Source organism: Gobius niger (assembly GCF_951799975.1).
Source record: "Gobius niger genome assembly, chromosome: 13".
NCBI lineage: Eukaryota > Metazoa > Chordata > Actinopteri > Gobiiformes > Gobiidae > Gobius > Gobius niger.
Window position 1 is genome coordinate 28,295,972 of NC_136864.1, and position 18,718 is coordinate 28,314,689.

Consider the following 18,718-nt stretch of genomic DNA (forward strand, 5'->3'; position numbering starts at 1 on the left):
GCGTATAATGGAGTCCAGGACGGAATGTTATCAATTTATTTAACGCTGTTACGCTACCTTGGACATTCGCCATCTTATGAGGTACTGGCAAACACTGTCCATAGATACAAAAAAACAACTCTGTTAGCTGCTGAGTCACAACTGGGAAAAAAACATCCAACACGAGGTAGTGTTCGCATGCTTTTATGTCAGGGGTGTCCAAAGTGCGGCCCGGGGGCCAAATGCAGCCCTCAGACCAATTTATGGTGGCCCTCGGCCTCTTGCTGTATCGGTACACATCGGTACCTTTTTATTAGAAATGTAAGAATTCTATACAATTCTAACCGAACAACTAACATGTTATTGTGAGACAGAGCTGGCATGAAGGTTTTAAGCTTAAATAGAGGTGTGGGGCACAAATTAAACCTCTGCTAGTCGAAGGTTTTGCGGCACTAACTACTGATCTACGGCCCTTCACCCCGTGTACACTTCAATATGCGGCCCCCCATGAAAAAGATTTGGACACCCCTGTTTTATGTGAACGATAACTCCAGAATTTGATCGTCTTATTATCATGGAATGTGCCAGAAATCACTGAAATCTTTTAATGTTTCAGCTGTACTCAACCTCCAACCTGACTATAGCGCCGCAAACAAAAACAAACAAGAATCGAGAGACTAAAAGAAACACAATAAAACATTCAAATCAGGACTTCGGCATTTCCAAGTTTGCACAGGCTGTGAAAAAACAGTAATTACTCCTGTGTTGCAGTCACGCGCTGCTTACTGTAAAAGTATGGCAGTACATACAGTATCATTAAGTAGTGTAAGGGTGGCAATTAAGTTCGAACAAGCCTTGCCTAGTGCACAAAACTAAAAACATTACGTTCCCTAGTTTACATAAGTTAAGTAGCCTCTTATGAAGTAAAAAAGTAAGGCTCCTTGACAGTATCGTTCCAGTAAAGCGTCAGGTCTGAACTGTCTGACAACTGTTCAAACAAATACTTTGACTAATATTACAGGCAGCCATTATCTACACGCATTATCTTACGCCTCGGGCTCGTGAGTGTTTGCATGACAAACATAACGGGATTTTGCGGGTTTTATTTCAACGAGAAAACTCTGGTCAATCAAACAAGCCGCAGATACGACACGAAAAACGACAGGTATGGCACACGTTTATTCGTTTGACACAACAGATAAACAAGCAGACGGGTTTGCCACGAGCAGCCGCTACTTTTTAAAGCGCTTTCGGAGGAATAAAACAAGAGGAGAAACCGAGCGGCTAACATTCACCGCTAGCTTTCGTTAGCCCCGACCACCGCCGCTATGCTAACGGCGCTACGTTGGCACGGTGGGGGAAATTGCCTTGATCCTTGTGGCGGGCCTGTGTGTTATTAATTATAACTACAGCGGTTGTGGTCGAGACATACACGAGTCAGATGCCGTTTAACACGCCTTTTTCCCGTCAGCCGCGTCGCCAGTGCCCCGCGAGCTAAGAATTAATGGAAGGGAATGTGCCAGCGCGCAAACAAAACAGAGGAAGCTAATGTGTCTGATGTTCCAGGAGCAGCAGCAAGCAGCAAGCAAGCAATGGACCGCTGGTTTCAGGCAAAAAAAGAGAAAAAATTAAGGAAAAACGCGACCACCGAAGCCAAGTAGCCACTCTCGCAGACGGCGCTGCCACATTTGCGCGTTGCCACCGCTATTTATAGACATTACCTGAGCGTTTCCTTGGGAGTCCACAGGCGAAAAAAAGACAAATAAATCCCCCCAGGTTAAATCATGGTTTTTGCCGATAGAGACGTCCGCGCGCCCCCTCCACTCCAAGCCATGGTGATGAAATATGTGGAGAACGGTTACGCACTCGCGGTTCTTCCTCCGAAGCCGAGCCGAGTCTCGACAGGTCTACTTCGCATCAAGAGTGGGGAGAAGGTGGTGGTGGGGGGGGGGGGGAATCATGCCCCGACTCTACGCCACACTCCCCATCAACTTCACCTCCAGTCATGTAAGAGCTCCTCCGCTGACTGACTACGGCGACATGGGTAACGCGGCGCCTAGCGGTCACATGAGCGCCGTCCGTCAATCTCGAAGCTCGAAGCCCCCTCCTCCTATTCCTGTCCCCGCCGCGCCTAATGAATGCACCTTTTCATCAGGTTTTTTTTTTTTTTTCACGTGGTGGCCCGTTCTGCGCGCCAGCTATTCGCATGAGTGGGTTTTCGCATATTTTCATGCGCGGAGAGGCATGAAACCCTAATGAGCTGCAGCGCCGATCGCACAGTAGGCTGATACCAAGTGGCATCGCAGCCCGCGGGGAAACCATCTCTTATGATCTCGTTGGGGGGGAAAAAAGTTAAATAAATGGTAGGCAATCTATTTCATTTATATATTGCACATTTCCACTTGCGTACATTAGGCAACGCGTTTTATATGAAGGAACCGCTCGCTCATTCACTCTCGTTCACACACCGCGAACGCACTGGTCTGGCACTATGGTGGGTGAAGTGTCTTTGCTCAAGGACACAGTGACAGCGTGCTGGGACTTGATCCACCAACCCTCCGGTGACGCGATGACCCGCTCTACAGTCTGAGCCACTGTCGCCCAATTTTGCACAATTTGAATATTGTTCGGGAACAGTGTAGCAACCACTTGTGTGAAGTTCGCCCCCACATAGTGTCCGATTTGCTTCAAAATGGTGTCATTCGTTTGTGCACATAAAATTAGCGTTTGTGCGCACTTAGTTTTTGAGGTATTGATCATTGACTGGTAATTGGCTCGGGTCTTGGTCCTGGTCTGATCTTTGTTCAGGTCTTGGTCTGGTCTTGGTTTGGTCTTGGTTCGGGTTTTGGTCTGGTCTTAGTTTGGGTCTTGGTCTGGTCTTGGTTTGGGTCTTGGTCTGGTTCTTAGTTGTGGTCTTGGTCTGCTCTTGGTCTGGTCTTGGTTCAGGTTTTGGTCTGGTCTTAGTTTGGGTCTTGGTCTGGTCTTGGTTTGGGTCTTGGTCTGGTCTTAGTTTGGGTCTTGGTCTGGTCTTGGTTTGGGTCTTGGTCTGGTTCTTAGTTGTGGTCTTGGTCTGCTCTTGGTCTGGTCTTGGTTCAGGTGTTGGTCTGGTCTTAGTTTGGGTCTTGGTCTGGTCTTGGTTTGGGTCTTGGTCTGGTTCTTAGTTGTGGTCTTGGTCCGGTCTTGGTTTGGGTCTTGGTCTTTGCTTAATTTTAGTCTGGGTCGTGGTTTGGGTCTTGGTTTTAGTCTGGGTCTTTGTTTGGGTCTTGGTTTTAGTCTGGGTCTTTGTTTGGGTCTTGGTTTTAGTCTGGGTCTTTGTTTGGGTCTTGGTTTTAGTCTGGGTCTTTGTTTGGGTCTTGGTTTTAGTCTTGGTCTGGTTCTTAGTTGTGGTCTTGGTCTGGTTCTTAGTTGTGGTCTTGGTCTGGTCTTGGTTTGGGTCTTGGTCCGGTCTTGGTTTGGGTCTTGGTCTGATCTTGTTTCGGGTCTTGGTCTTTGCTTAATTTTAGTCTGGGTCTTGGTTTTAGTCTGGGTCTTTGTTTGGGTCTTGGTTTTAGTCTGGGCCTTTGTTTGGGTCTTGGTTTTAGTCTTGGTCTGGTTCTTAGTTGTGGTCTTGGTCCGGTCTTGGTATGGGTCTTGGTCTGATCTTGTTTCGGGTCTTGGTCTTTGCTTAGTTTTAGTCTGGGTCGTGGTTCAGATCTTGGTTTTAGTCTGGGTCTTTGTTTGGGTTTTGGTTTTAGTCTGGGTTTGGTTCGGGTCTTGGTTTTAGTCTGGGTCTTTGTTCGGGTCTTGGTTTTAGTCTGGGTCTTTGTTTGGGTCTTGGTTTTAGTCTGGGTCATGGTTCGGGTCTTGGTTTGGGTCTTGGAAAAGTTGAAAACTGCTGAAAATCAGGAAAAAGACGGAAGTTTAATAAAAGTAAAGTTATTGTTATTGACTGCGGAAGGATTCCACAGTCAATCAATATCTCAAAAACTAAGTGTGCACAAACACTAATTTTATGTGCACAAACGAATGACACCATTTTGAAGCAAGTCGGACACTATGGGGGGCTAACTTCACACAAGTGTAGCAAACACTTGTTTCTCTTAAAACTATCTGCTAATGATCAGAAGCTGGCCATAAAATGAGTGGTTCTTTGCCTTTTTAGGCGTTTGACGGGCAATTACTTGGCAATTAGTAATTCCGCCGTCCTATTGTGAGTGCTTTTTCCCAACACTTTAGCAATTAGCATCTCTCAGTTCTGCACATCTCTATGTTTGGACGAGAAACAACCCGCACCACAGCGACAACGTGCCCACAAATGCACCCCCATGAGTTCAACTGTTTTTACACACCACAGCAATGCACAATAATGTCAACACGGCTCCATTGCTCTCGACTGCGACAAAAAAATGTAAACAAGCGATAAAGTAATCATGTGTTTAATGTATCTTATCTGCATGAAATGAAAATAAACATGTCTATCTTCTCAGTCGTTTTTGATAGTGTTTCTACATTCACCGCTCCGTACAAGCACACAAAGCACTTCAAGGGATTGGTTTGAGTAACTTAAAGGCCCTATACCAGACTAAGCAGAAGAATAGCCATGGGAGACTTTGAATATGTTGCTTTACACCAATATCATATTTTGTAACCAATAAAATGTAAGGTGGTGATCAAGATGTGTTGGTGATTATTACCAAATAACTGCAAAAAGCAAAATACACCCTTTTTAACCTCTTAACTCCCACCTGAACGGATCTCATTTTCTCCAGTTTGGCTTTACCCTAAATCAAAAAGCTTCCTGGGGGAAAAAAAGCACCAAAATAGCCACAAAAAATGAGAAGAAAACAAGGATGTAAATGCAACAAAAATGTGACAAAAATTCAACAAAAATGTGACAAAAATTCAACAAAAAGTGACAAAAAACTCAACCAAAAAGTGACTAAAATTCAACAAAAATATGACAAAAATTCAACAAAAATGTGACAAAAATTCAACAAAAACGTGACAAAAATTCAACAAAAATATGACAAAAATTCAACAAAAATATGACAAAAATTCAACAAAAATGTGACAAAAATTCAACAAAAATTCAACAAAAAGTGACAAAAAACTCAACCAAAAAGTGACAAAAATTCAACAAAAATTCAACAAAAATTCAACAAAAATTCAACAAAAATTCAACAAAAAGTGACAAAAAACTCAACCAAAAAGTGAAAAAAATTCAACAAAAATTCAACAAAAACTCAACAAAAATGTCACAAAAATGCAAAAAAAAAAGATAGAAAAAAAAACATACAAAAGGTGACACAACACAGCAACAACGCGAGGAAAAAGATCCGTTTTGTGGGTCTTAGCTTTCAAATGAGGTGTTACACAGGCCTATATAATAGCCAAAGAGGACAGAATGCATTTGGTTTAGGCGGGTGGTGAGAGGTTAACGATATCAAATACAATCCAAGAGAAAACGGTTTAAGCACATAAGTTCCCAGAAGTTCCGAAATTCATACTTGATAAAACCAAGCTTTTCCAAACCAAACATCAGTAAAGCAATACCTTATGGAAGCTTTGGTTTTGTTGCTAACAGAAGTAGCGATTGTAGCAACTTGGATGGCCTGCTAAGAAATTGATATTGTCACACACAACTGAACTTCTGCAATTTCCATGCAGAAGTTGTGCTCCTACATCATCGAAAATATATTTTAAAAATATTATAGTGTTGCTAGAAGGGCGTTTTGTTTCATCTGCCCTTCGGTAACCCTGCATATTTAGTCCAACTCGCTCTTCAGAACTTAAAACACCTGCCCACACTCTGATATACGGCATGCAGAGATTACCATGAAGCTCCTCCCTGTTTAGTTCCGTTTTTGCACTGATGCCTTGGTCACCGGTGTGCAAAGGGAAGAATTGCGCCCTCTGCATTTTATAAAATCATCAAACCTGTGGATATTTTCCAAATATTTATGTCATTTTATATTATACAACAAAAAATATCAAGGCAAAGTACAACGTAAGCAGGATTTTTCAATAAGTGGAATCGAGTACGTAGCAATCGACTTAACAAAAGAGATCAGAACAGAGCGTTCGATGCTGCTCAAGAGAGAAACAATCTCAGTAATCTGGATTTTTTGAAGAAGGGGCGAGATAATATCATGATTGAAAGCTCCAAAGAATACATTTTGCTGTCTCCTTTAAGGATTTGGTGAAACGCATCCGGCTCAGACCAGTATGGGCTTGTCAATATCAAGACCGTCTCAAGTTTTCTCTATTCCATAGCTCCTCCTAGGCCTACTGCATCTCCCTATTATACCCACCACTCCGAATCTATACAATCTCATCCCCTTCGAGCTCTCATGTTACCGTCTTAACTCAGTTTTACCTGTCAGGGTCCGGACACGGTGAGACATATAGCACCTGCTCGCCTTTGTAAACGCGCTGCAGGTATTGCCGAAGGAGTCGAAAGAGCATGTACAGGATAAAGCGCGTCCGGTGTGAAGAGTGATTGAGTAACACAGCAATCTATTAATATTGAATAAGGTTAGAAACACTAGCCGCGTACCCACGCTACCATCTGGGTCGGGATTACATGAGATGGGACCGTAGAGAGCCAGCAGCTGCCCGAGTAAAGTGCTCCGAAGATTTTTGTTGTTAGATATTAACAATAAAATGAGTGTTGTACGTACTGCACTCAATATATTTTAGAATTAGTCAACTAAATTTATATGAAATGTGAATCAAAGTAAAGTCACCAATGGATTACATGTTATGCCGCTCTTTCTGGAATCACTTTTCGCCACTAGGGGGTAGTATTGCAGTAACCCCATTTCCTTTTTCGTTCATTTGTAGTTGTTTCTAACGTGATAATACGAAGACGTGATATACTAACATTTGCATGAGCGCAAAAGCCAAATCAACAAAGCGAAACGACTAAAGTTCAGTGTTCTTAATTGCATACGTTACAAAATCAATCCAGCACGAATATAACGACCTAAAGGCACATAGTGAATGTTTTTAGCGGGACACAACTTTGGCTCTCTACAACCAAAAAATAAAATCGATGTTCGCAAGTGACAAGCGTAAATTATATCTGATTATTCTCTAAACAACAGCAGCTTGTGCCCTGATTTGCATGCACCAAGATGTCCTCATGCAAAGGACGTGTGCTGTTTTGTGTCTCAGTGCTTTCTATAATTAACTGCACCTTCACAAAATGCTGTAGGGAAAATATGAAATATCTAGAGCGTGAAGTGTTTTCTTGGGGCTTTTTTTGACTCCGTTCGGTTTAATGAACGTAAACAGAACAAGGTGGGTTAGCCGTTCAAACAAAACGGGTCATGAATCATGATGTGTTGTTATTGTTAATGGGCTTACACTGAATCATGTTAAGCAAATGGCACACGTGTCACCCTCCATGGATCTCTTTGGAGAAAAAACTGACGTCACTGATAAGTCCATTTTTAGTTTGTACAACCTTGACACAGCGGCTTCTCATCCCACCGTTTCAAAAGCTCTGAAAGTCTGTTGTTTCAGGATGCACTCTTATGGTTGGGCACAATTCATACACAAGGTAACTTTAGCAGTACAAACTGCTTAAACATGCTTTCCAGTCATGTGACTTTTGTTATGGCGGCCATTTTGAATACCGAAGTAGAATTATGCAGTACTACAACATGCAACAATATCTCTACTCAGGATATACATGAAAGACAACTGATTGACAGTGGCATTTTTATGTACTCGTAATCACTGCTCAAGAAGATAACAGTTAAAACACGGCCCCAGAGACGGACGTTTATGTGAAGAAACCATGAGTCAGTGTTTAAGCTGCTCAAGATGTTAGCATGCTACCGGCTAGCATTTAGCTTCAACAGCTCAGCTCTGACCTCTCCAAGAGAAAGCCCTGAACCACACTCCAAACATCTCACCTTGGATACAACATGTGACAGACGTCAGAGCTGGGCTGTTGCTGTAGCATTTCCTCAGGGTTCGTAGATGTGAACCATACATGTGTTTGTTGTGTTGTATCGTGTTGTTGACAGTTGCTAACTGGTAGCATGCTAACATCTTGAGCAACTTAAACAATGACTCAGACTGAGACTCCGTTTACATAACAAACTGTAAAAATCACAGAGAAAGGTTTTCTGTTTCTGTTTTGATGTGTTATTTTAGTCTGAGGAGTGAAGCAGGTCTTTAGTAAATCCTGCTGTAGCTCGACAGCGCTGCAACGTCTGTGCCACATTTGCTGGTTATATCACATAAACGTGCGTCTCTGGGGCCGTGTTTTTACTGTTATCTTCTTGAGCAATCATTACAAGTACATAAAAATGCCACTGTCAATCAGCAACCAGACTGACTCGTAGCAAGAGTAAGACGCGCATCTACGCTAACCACGCAAAGCACCGCGGAGAGCTCATAGGCTACAGACAGTGGTGGACAGACAGAAGCTGCGTGTATGAATATCAAGTTTGAAGACAATAGGTACCATTAAAAGCATCACATGTAGTGTATATTTGTATGCCGTACCTGCAGAAAGATGACGAGGGAGAAAAGTCCCAGCTTCATTTGAAAGGCCTTCATGTGATCAAACAGCTCCGTGATAATCTGCTTGAGCAGGTCCGTGATGTCCACCATGAAACCAATGTTTGTTGAGTCCTCACTTCTCTCCCAGTGCTGCCGCATGCTATACGCTCATTATGTACGTGCTTCAGCCATCACACGCTCCAACCGAGGCCACTGTGATTGAATGGCATTGAGCAGTATTTGTGTCGCTATTTTATTAATTCAGTTGACAAAAATAATGAGAACGATGAGGAAGAGGAGTTAAAGAAACAGACTTCACACATGCTGAACTCTGTTCATTCATCAGGCAAAACGTAAAACAATCATCAGCAAATATAATTCAGATGCCCCAACAGAAAGTTAGCGGCTATGGTGTTCTCTGGAGCCGGGCACAGCGGAGAGAGAAAGAAGAAAAAAGCAAAGAGAGAGGGGGGAAGACACGTTTCCGCTGATACATCTGCGTCTTTGGGTTAAAGATAAGTTTCCAACTATTGATCAGTGATCACCAACTCGATTCTGATCCGCACCGGTCACAAACAGCGCTGTGGGATGACAAGCCGCAGACATGAGGAAAGGACACAGTTTTTGGAGCAGAGAGCACGATGCAACGCTCTGCACAGAGACAGTCAGATGTGCACGACAGGTCCTGCAGACAAAAGTCTCTGTCCTGGTGGAGGCAGTGAACACTGAATGATGCAGACCATCGAGTGGGCCACAGATAAAAGTGAGTGGGCACAGGCCCACCCTGGCCTACACGTGGTGCTGCGTATGATGTAGAACAATAACTTGAAATATAGCCGCAAGCTGCGATTATCGGCACTCGCCGACCGCCCTGCCCAAAGCAAGGGGGTGCTTCGCGCCCTTTTGTCTCCCTCAGTCTAAATTTACGGTATTGCTACTGCCTTTATGTTTGTTTGTTTTTTTAAGTTTTTTCCCCAGGGTCTTAGTTTTAGGATTTTTGGAATGCGTTAATGTGTCCTCTCGGTATCTGACAAAGGTTTTGTCTGAAAATAAAAAACTCTGCTCTTAATTTATACATTATACAGAGAAAAATGTGAACACCGCGTTCCAAATTATAATGCAAATGACATTATTCTCTGATTTCCTAAACTGTCAACTCAAATGAGAGTCAGCATCATTTTCAGTCTTTAACTGGTAGAGGATCATTTAAATGTGGTTGAAAAAAATCTCCCAGTGATAACAGTATTTTTTTCAAAAATAAATATAGTAAATAACTCAAAATCTACTGTTCCAAATTATTATGCAACTCATCGTTTCAATACATTTTAAAGCTTGTAATTAACTGAAAATGGTCATTTGTTGAATTTGCAGCATTAGGAGGTCATATTTACTGAAATCAAATCCTATTTCAATCAAAAACATCTCAATAGGTCAAGTTATATTTTACCATAGGAACTTCTTTGAGCAGCATCACAATTCTTAAATACATTAAACTTGAGAGTTTTTGGACAGTTTCTGCTTGGATTTCTTTGCAGGATGTCAGAATAGCCTCCCAGAGCTGCTGTTTGGATGATAACTGCCTCCCACGCTCATAGAAGTTTTTTTTGTTGAGGCTCCAAAGGTTCTCAATAGGGTTGAGGTCAGGGGAGGAGGGGGTCCACATCATGAGTTTCTCTCCTTTTATGCCCATAGCAGCCGGTGATGCAGAGGTTTTCTTTACAGTATGACATGGTGCGTTGTCATGATGAAGATTATTTTGTTCGGGAAAGCACGGCTCTTCTTTTTGTACCATAGAAGAAAGTGGTCAGTCAGAAAGAGGTCATTTTCACACCTTCAGGGAGCCTAAAGGGGCTGACCAGCTCTCCCCATGATTCTGGCCCAAAACATGACTCCGCCCCCTCCTTACTGACGTCACAGCCTTGTTGGGACATGGTGGACGTTCACCAACTATCCACTACTCCATCCATCTGACTATCCAGGGTTACACGGCCTCATCAGTGAAAAATGAGTCCTCATGTATTTCTGAGCCACTGCAGCCGTTTCTGCTTCAGCTTCAATGAACAGTTTAGCGGAGCCCGGATAGAAGGTTTATGCACAACTGCAGCCTCAGGAGGGTCCTACACCTTGATGTTCGGGAGACTCCAGAGGCACCAGAAGCTTCAAATACCTGTCTGCTGTTTTGTAGCTGCTGTTCTATTCATCTGATGTATTTGTCTGGCTGAAACCATCCTCATTGTGCCTTTATCTGCACAAACCCGAGTGTGTCTGAATCATCCACAAATCTCTTAACAGTACGTTGATTACGCTTCATCTTTCATGAAATATCGAAGGTCTTTCAGGTTGTTTTTTTTCAACAATTTCATGCTTTTCATCAGCAGAGAGATCTCTCTTCTTTCCCATATTGCTTGAAAATGATGATCTGCTTGATAATGTGGAACATCCTTTTTCAGTAGTTTTTCCCTTAACTTGGCTTAACCTGAAAACTATTCATCTCTGAGATTAATGACAGTGTTTCCGCTTACGCGGGTACCATAAACTATATATTTTCGGAAAGTGCTCGCGCATTCCTACCTCATGGTAGAGCTCCTCAGTGACCTGTCGCCTATTGACTTTTATGGGCTCTGTACAATTACAGTGTTGATTTTTGCATTATATATGTATGTATATACATATTTGTATATACATACATATATAAATTGAGGGAGTGCGCTCCGCTTCGCTCCCCTTGCTGTCCAATTACAATGTTTGTTTTCTGATACATGTGCACGTGCACGGAATGTGCACGACGAGAGGAGTGCGTTAGTGCATGTTTGATAGGAGGCGAGCGCTTTGTTTTGCTTTGATACATTTGTAGTGGCCATAGTTTTGGAATGGGGGGACGCGGCCCCACTACAGCATGTGCAGGAGGGGCTTCAAGGAAAAAGGTTGGGAACCACTGGTCTACCAGTGCGGGTCTATACAGGCTAGTGAACGACGGGGTTAGGGACAAGGGAGGACATTTTTTGTAATAACTCATGTGCTTATGAGTTATTACAAAAAAATGTCCTCCCTAGACAAACATCAAATATGGAGACTCGCGGAGGCCTGGCCGTAGGACGGGTTCCAGCAAGTGTTAAGGAACAAAAAATAAATAAACAAAGCAGTTTGAAATAGGTCTAATGCCATTCTGCTGGTATGCCCCATTCAGGAGATACGCTTCTCTGTTAAGTTTATGGCTAGTAAGTATAGCACAAGTAGAACTGCGTGAGAGGCTTCAAAACTCCCTGTTTGTTATTGCACAACGCTAAACATACTGGAGCATTTTGTCACTTAGAGATAAAGTCAACATTTTGCTGAGTTAAGTTAATGACTAAAACTAGGACAAAAAAAAAAAACTGTTTAAACTCATTGTGAAAAGAATAAGTCTCTAAATAATAAAATACATTTTCAGCCGACATAACATTTTCATAGACTAAAACTACACTCGCATGGGCAAATATGCCTGCACCCAAGGCCCAACATCAGCCCAAGGTTCACTTTTTAGCCCTATACTGTTTATTAAGTTGTCGTAATTATATCAGCATTGCAAACACTGTTCACAGCAGTAAAACCTCCCGCCAGGCATCTCTTCAGGTCTTGAACATGCATGCATAAACCATAATCTAATGCGGAAAAACATGTTGAAAGTATGTAAAGCCCTGCGTAAAAGCTGCTGACCCTGTGACCTTTCTCCTTTTGACATGGATCGTGTGCGGTAATCCTCGATATATGGACTAATCTGGATTCCTGTCTTCACCTTTGCACTACAGCGAGGGCCGGATTACCAAACTGGTCGCTGTGGTTTATCCGTTCGATCGCAGACAACTTGCGTGTGTTGTTTTGTTTTCGCCTCGTTCAACAGGCCTTCGGCAGGAAGCAGCACTAATGCAGCCTAATAGATTCTAAACATGGACTTTATTCAATACGGCGGCGTCTTGAGCACACTTTCTGTACTCCCATTGAATTGTAATTATGTTTCCGAGGCTGCATAGAAGAGACATTTATTCAGAAGTGCTCTGCTTTGTCCTTGGTCACGGGGTGGGGATTATTTGATTAGACGACAGAATTTGGGATTCGGAGAGACTCTTTAACAAACCTGTACAGCAGGGGTAGGCAAGTTTGTGTCATGGGGGGCCGATTTTCTTCATTTCCAAAATGCCAAGGGCCGAAACTTACAATTGTAGCCCAAAGTAAAGCACCTTTTTTCTACAAATATAAGTTTTGAATATATTATATGCCTTAATGCGGTGTTTTGCTGGGAAATGTGAAAATATTGACAGTATTTTTCACATTTTAGAGTCCTTTTCATGTATTGGGTCTCGATTTATGAATAAATGTTTCTTCAAAATTCTCTTAGGGGCCAAAGGTTTTATGCTGGAGGGCCGAATGTGGCCCCCGGGCCTTACGTTGCCTACCCCTGCTGTACAGGCTGGCTAAGAAAAACATGATCGTCTGAAGATTGTCGCTACATTTCTGTACGTCAGTCCAAAACCTGGGTAGGTGGAGTGGACAATACGGTATACTTAATTTAATGGAGCGAATATGTAGTTAGTTCTATTTATTAAGTGACACAGTAACGTTTAAAGACCGGAAAAACAAGAAACAAATCGAACAACATGTGGATAGGACGCCCTTTCCCTTAATTACATTGTAAAACAAAACGACATAACGCTTTTCCAAAGTAGACGCCGTGACTCAGCACTCAATTATTTTAATCACACGCAAGGCTCAAGGCAGATTTATTGTTGTTACCAGTCATGCTCAAAGCAAAGTGCTACAAGCATCTAAAAAGACATCTAAATTACAATACGATACAAGTTAATAAGATGCAACAGTGGCTGAATTAATAATTTAAGGGGAGACACTGCAGGCATCTCATAATTTATTAAGGTTTTGGGACAGTTTGGTCATCAGCACTTGGTCCACTGTTTCTTACACGGTAGCACATGATGATTCGCTTTTAGAACCTCCTGAATGGCACTCTCTGTTCAAATGGGAATTGCCCGACGTCATAGGCATTACACTGACACGAACAGTAGATTTGAACCTCTTAACCCCCCGCCTGAACCGCCCGACCACGTTTTCTCCAGTTTGGCTTTACCAAAACAAAAGACCGACGAAAAATAAATAATAATAAAATATGCAACAATAGAGTTACAAAAGAGCAAGAAAAGACAAATAAAACGTGATGAAACTGCGCAATGCAACAGGATTCCTGCACAGTTTGCAATGAGAAATTTAAGACCTTTTTAAGACCTATAGAATTAGAATTTTAAGACCACGAGCTCCTAAAGATGTAAAGATTTTATGTAAAATTAAGTCAAATAATATGTGAAGTATAAAAAAGTAAAATAAAAAAACACTTGATTTGTATAAATTACATAATTTCACCTCTTACCACCCGCCTAAACCAAATGCATTCTGTCCTCTTTTGGCTGTGTAACACCTCATTTGAAAGCTAAGACCCACAAAACTGATCTTTTTCCTCGCATTGTTGCTGTGTTGTGTGTCACCTTTTGTAGGTTTTTTTTTCTTCTTCTTTTTTTCCATTTTTGTGACATTTTTGTTGAATTTTTGTGACATTTTTGATGAATTTTTGTCATGTTTTTGTTGAGTTTTTGTCACATTTTTGTTGCATTTTTGTTACATTTTTGTTGCATTTTTGTCACATTTTTGTTGAGTTTTTGTCACATTTTTGTTGAGTTTTTGTCACATTTTTGTTACATTTTTGTCACATTTTTGTCACATTTTTGTTGCGTTTACATCCTTGTTTTCTTCTCATTTTTTGTGGCTATTTTGGTACTTTTTTCCCAAGAAGCTTTTTGATTAGGGTAAAGCCAAACTGGAGAAAATGGGATCCGTTCAGGTGGGAGTTAAGAGGTTGAAGCAATCAATTAACAAATGGTTATGGAAATAAGTATTAGGGAGGGAGGCATTTTCTTTTACATATTGTCTTTATTTGCAATTTTATACAGATAATTTATGTGTGCATTAGATATTCTAAATGAATTACAATTATTTTTTATTCCAAATGAATGGACTATGAGTTCACACTTCAGTGTTCACCACGCAATTTACCTTCAGAAAGAATCCAGTGCATCAGACTCTTGAATTAGTCGACTAAGAGAACTCTTTAACACCAGTTTGTCTCACCGGGTTCACTACACAGGTGCTCGTCATGTAATTAGAAGAGGTGCATTTACTTCTGTTATTCAACTTGAAATGTGAAACTAATATAGACTCATTACATGCAAAGCCTAAAACTACACTCGCATGGGCAAATATGCCTGCACCCAAGGCCCAACATCAGCCCATCTCACCCTTTCATTAATGGGATCCCCCAAGGTTCACTTTTTAGCCCCATACTGTTTATTCCCGTAAAGCTACACCTTGATAATTATCTATCATCTTTTGTTCTTTTGTGTAACACTGAACTGTCATCTGAACTGACTGCTAACTTAATGCTCCTTAACAAGTGTCAACACTGTTCACAGCCTTTATTTAAATAATTAATAATTATCATTTTGATTAGTGTGGCTCAGCTTGTAAAAACCCCAAATTGAAAATCTCAGAAAATTAGAATATTTTGAAAATAGACTGTAAGCCATAATCATCAAATTCATAACAAAGATTTGACACATGTCACTTTGCATGTAATGAGTCATTTAATTTCACAGTTTAAGTTGCATAACAAAAGTAATTGCACTTTTTCATGATATTCTAATTGTCCTGCTTCCTTCTGATCTTCTGACTGAGAGACAGCTGCCTCAGAAAATGAAAACGGACCCGATTTTTTGGGGGCGAGTCGATGGCCTTTCTGTGTGGAGTTTGCCTGTGTAAGTGTCCTCCGGTTTCCCCTACCACCAAAAACATGCACAATAGGCCAGGTTGAGTGAGAGTGTGTTTGAGAGTGATTGTGGGGGACAATGGATGGAATTAGCGGAAATGTGACGGAAATGTGACAAAAAAGTGAGAAAAATTGATGAAAAAGTGGCAAAAATGTCAGAAGAAATTGACGAAAAAATGACAAAAAATGTGTAAAAAATTTGACCAAAAAATGACAAAAATGTGACAAAAAATGACAAAAATGTGATAAAAAATTGACAAAAAAAGAGACAAAAAAAGAGACAAAAAAATTGACGAAAAAATGACAAAAATGTGATAAAAAATTGACAAAAAAAGAGACAAAAAAAGAGACAAAAAAAGAGACAAAAAAATGTGACAAAAAATTGAGGAAAAAGATCCTCTCGGTTCAGGCGGGAGTTAAGAGGTTAAGTGACAAATACTTCATATTGACATGGAAATTAACCAAATGTGTTTTCAATTTCAACTTTTTTTTAAATTCTAAAACTTCCTGTATTACCAGAAATACAGCGGTTGGTCAAGATAGAGAAATACCAGAAGGAAATGTGGTTTCTTTCTTTTTTTTTTTATCTTTTTAGCATGTTGCTGTAACAGGAACTCAATCTTACTGCTCTGAGGCTTATATTTGTCATGATGAAGGGAAAAAAGCAATTACTACAAGCTCTTTTTAAGATTCATTAGGAGTCAGTAGTCTGATATTAACCAATCCGACTTCATTTAAAGAGCACTGTAAACATTCCGGTAGAGCAGCTTTAAAAGTTAAAGAGACTCAGGTGCTTTCCTAAGTTTTGGATCAGTGACAGTGAACAGCTAACATGGAGTGACCTGCCAACCTGAGGGAGCGTGTTGTACTGCAACCGGTCGGACAGGTACCGAGGAAATGCAATCATTTCCAAATCATTTCAATAAACAAAAGCCAGCGCAACGACCTCAACATGGGAGTAATGTGCTTTTGCTTTTTAGTGCTCGGGATCATTGCATTTCATTTCAAGATTTACCCTGCCCCAAGTTTTGACAGTACAATGCTATTTAAAGGTGCATTATGCAACTTTTATGTAAAAAAAAAAGTTGATATTAGTGCGTGTGACCTTTCCACTGGCTGCATGGGTGGTTAGCTTGGCGTCCTTGCTCTCCGTTCCAACCCTCTAGGACCAATTAAATATCAGATTTTTCAGGGTTTCTGGTAGGTTTTCTGGGTGGAATGTATGCATCCATCAGCAGTGGAAAACCTACCAGAAACCCTCAAAGACAATCCTGGAGCTCCAAGCTAAACCCAACTGCTGGGTCACTGAAAGGTCAAAGTGTTCCCCTCTGGGGCCAGGACTCCCCTAAAAAAGAGATTCTTAATCTCAGTGGGACTATCCTGCTTAAATAAAGGTCAATAAAATAAAATAAAATACGAATATGCATTTTTTTTCCACATGTATAATGCATCTTTAAAGGAACATCTTTAAAGGCCACCGTTTTTCCATACTGAGGTATGTTCTTACCGAAGCTTAGACGAGTTTATACGTACCCGTCTGGTCCCCCCGTTTGGAACATCTTTGCAAAATCTTTGTAAAAACGGTGGCCTGTTCCTTTAAAGCCCCCCCCCCTTTCATTTTTATTATGCAAAATCGACTTTTTCAAGCTTTACATCATGTTATTATGTCACTCCCTCATTAAAAACATGCCTGAAGTGTTGCCTTGGCACATTCACATATTTCTGAGTAATCTGTAAAAACTCTGATGGCGGCCATTTTAGGGATAGCTTTGCCTGAGTCCTCCTAGGAACGCCCCCACCTCCTGGAGACGCCTCCGAGCTTTCGCCACCAGCCGAGTAACCAACCACTGCTCCTGGACTGGTGCTATGTGATTGGAAAAAAGCATAATACCCCCTCTTTAAAGTATTACTGTTCAAAAGAATACATTTCAAGTACAGAACAAGATATTTGACTGGAGAAATGAATCCTTCATATCAGCCTATTTGTAAAACAGGTTTTGCCCATGGATTCATATTCACCAAGAGAACATACTGTCCCTGTCTCTGCTGTTCCTGCATGTGCGCTGCAAACTAAACTCTAGGCCATCCTTCAGCAGCTTTAGAGATCCCTTGAACCGGACTCAACTGTCGTGTACAGTAAAAATGCTCTAATGGTCAAGAACTGGATAAAGATGGCCTGGGGGTTGGACTCCAGCACATATGGGACATTGCCTTCAGGGGCCTGGCGTCTGTTCACCGCTCACGCGTTATCAGAGCCCACATGTACATATCATGTGTGTCGGAACAGGAAGGCAAAGCTCATTTCCTCCAGAGCATGAGGACTCTTTAGGACCACGCCAAGGTCAGAGATCCACCCTATACCACCACAGAGAACGTCTCCATTAACAAATGAACAAATAGTACATGTACTTTTTTTTAAGTAATTGTACTTGAGCAATATTGTTTTAAAGTAGTTGCGCTGTTGGTTACTCTTTCCACGTGAGTACATTTTTTAACCCCTTACCTCCCGCCTGAACCGAGCACATTTTCTCCAGTTTGGCTTTACCCCAGTCCAAAAGCTTCTGGAAAAAAAGCTGTGAAAATAGCAACAAAACTGAGACGAAAAAAATGACGGAAATGTGACAAAAAAAGTGAGAAAAATGTATGAAAAAGTGGCAAAAATGTCACAAGAAATTGACAAAAAATGTATGAAAAAATTACAAAAATGTGACAAAAAAATGACAAAAATGTGACAAAAAAGAGACGAAAAAACGACAAAAATTTGATAAAAAATGTACGAAAAAATGACAAAAATGTGACAAAAAATGAAAAAGAAAATGAAAAAAACGTGACAAAAAAAAATACAAAAATGACAAAAAATTGACAAAAAAATTACAAAAAATGTACAAAAAAATGACCAAAATGTGACGAAAAAGAGACGAAAAAATGACAAAAATGTGACCAAAAAAAATACAAAAATGACAAAAAATTGACAAAAAAATGACAAAAATGTGACGAAAAATGACAAAAATGTGACGAAAAAGAGACGAAAAAATGACAAAAATGTGACGAAAAATGACAAAAAAAAATGACAAAAAAGTTACAAAAATGAGTTGAACACCCAACCAAAAAAATGATGGAAAAAAAATCTAGTGACGTGAGGAAAAAGATCCTCTCGGTTCAGGCGGGAGTTAAGAGGTGAAGTGACAAATACTTCATATTGACATGGATATACATATCATGTGTGTCGGAACAGGAAGCCAAGGCTCATTTCCTCCAGAGCATGAGGACTCTTTAGGACCACGCCAAGGTCAGAGATCCACCCTATACCACCACAGAGAACGTCTCCATTACGTTCACACCAAAGACCAGACGAAACAAAAATATGAATCAAGCCAG

The 18,718-nt window shown here is 40.9% G+C and overlaps 1 protein-coding gene and 1 long non-coding RNA gene across 4 annotated transcripts in view; one reads left to right on the forward strand and one right to left on the reverse strand.

Annotated features, from left to right (window-relative positions):
• The window catches only part of LOC306973255 (CMP-N-acetylneuraminate-beta-1,4-galactoside alpha-2,3-sialyltransferase-like), a 133,866-nt gene extending 132,096 nt beyond the window's left edge, over window positions 1-1,770 (reverse strand). For all 3 annotated transcript variants that reach the window (XM_079570164.1, XM_079570163.1, XM_079570162.1), the window contains exon 1: window positions 1,701-1,770. The gene's annotated coding sequence lies outside the window, so the exon portion shown is untranslated. The remainder of the gene's footprint in view (window positions 1-1,700) is intronic.
• The window catches only part of LOC306973284, a 547,876-nt gene that overhangs the window by 180,182 nt on the left and 348,976 nt on the right, over window positions 1-18,718 (forward strand). The window lies entirely within an intron of this gene.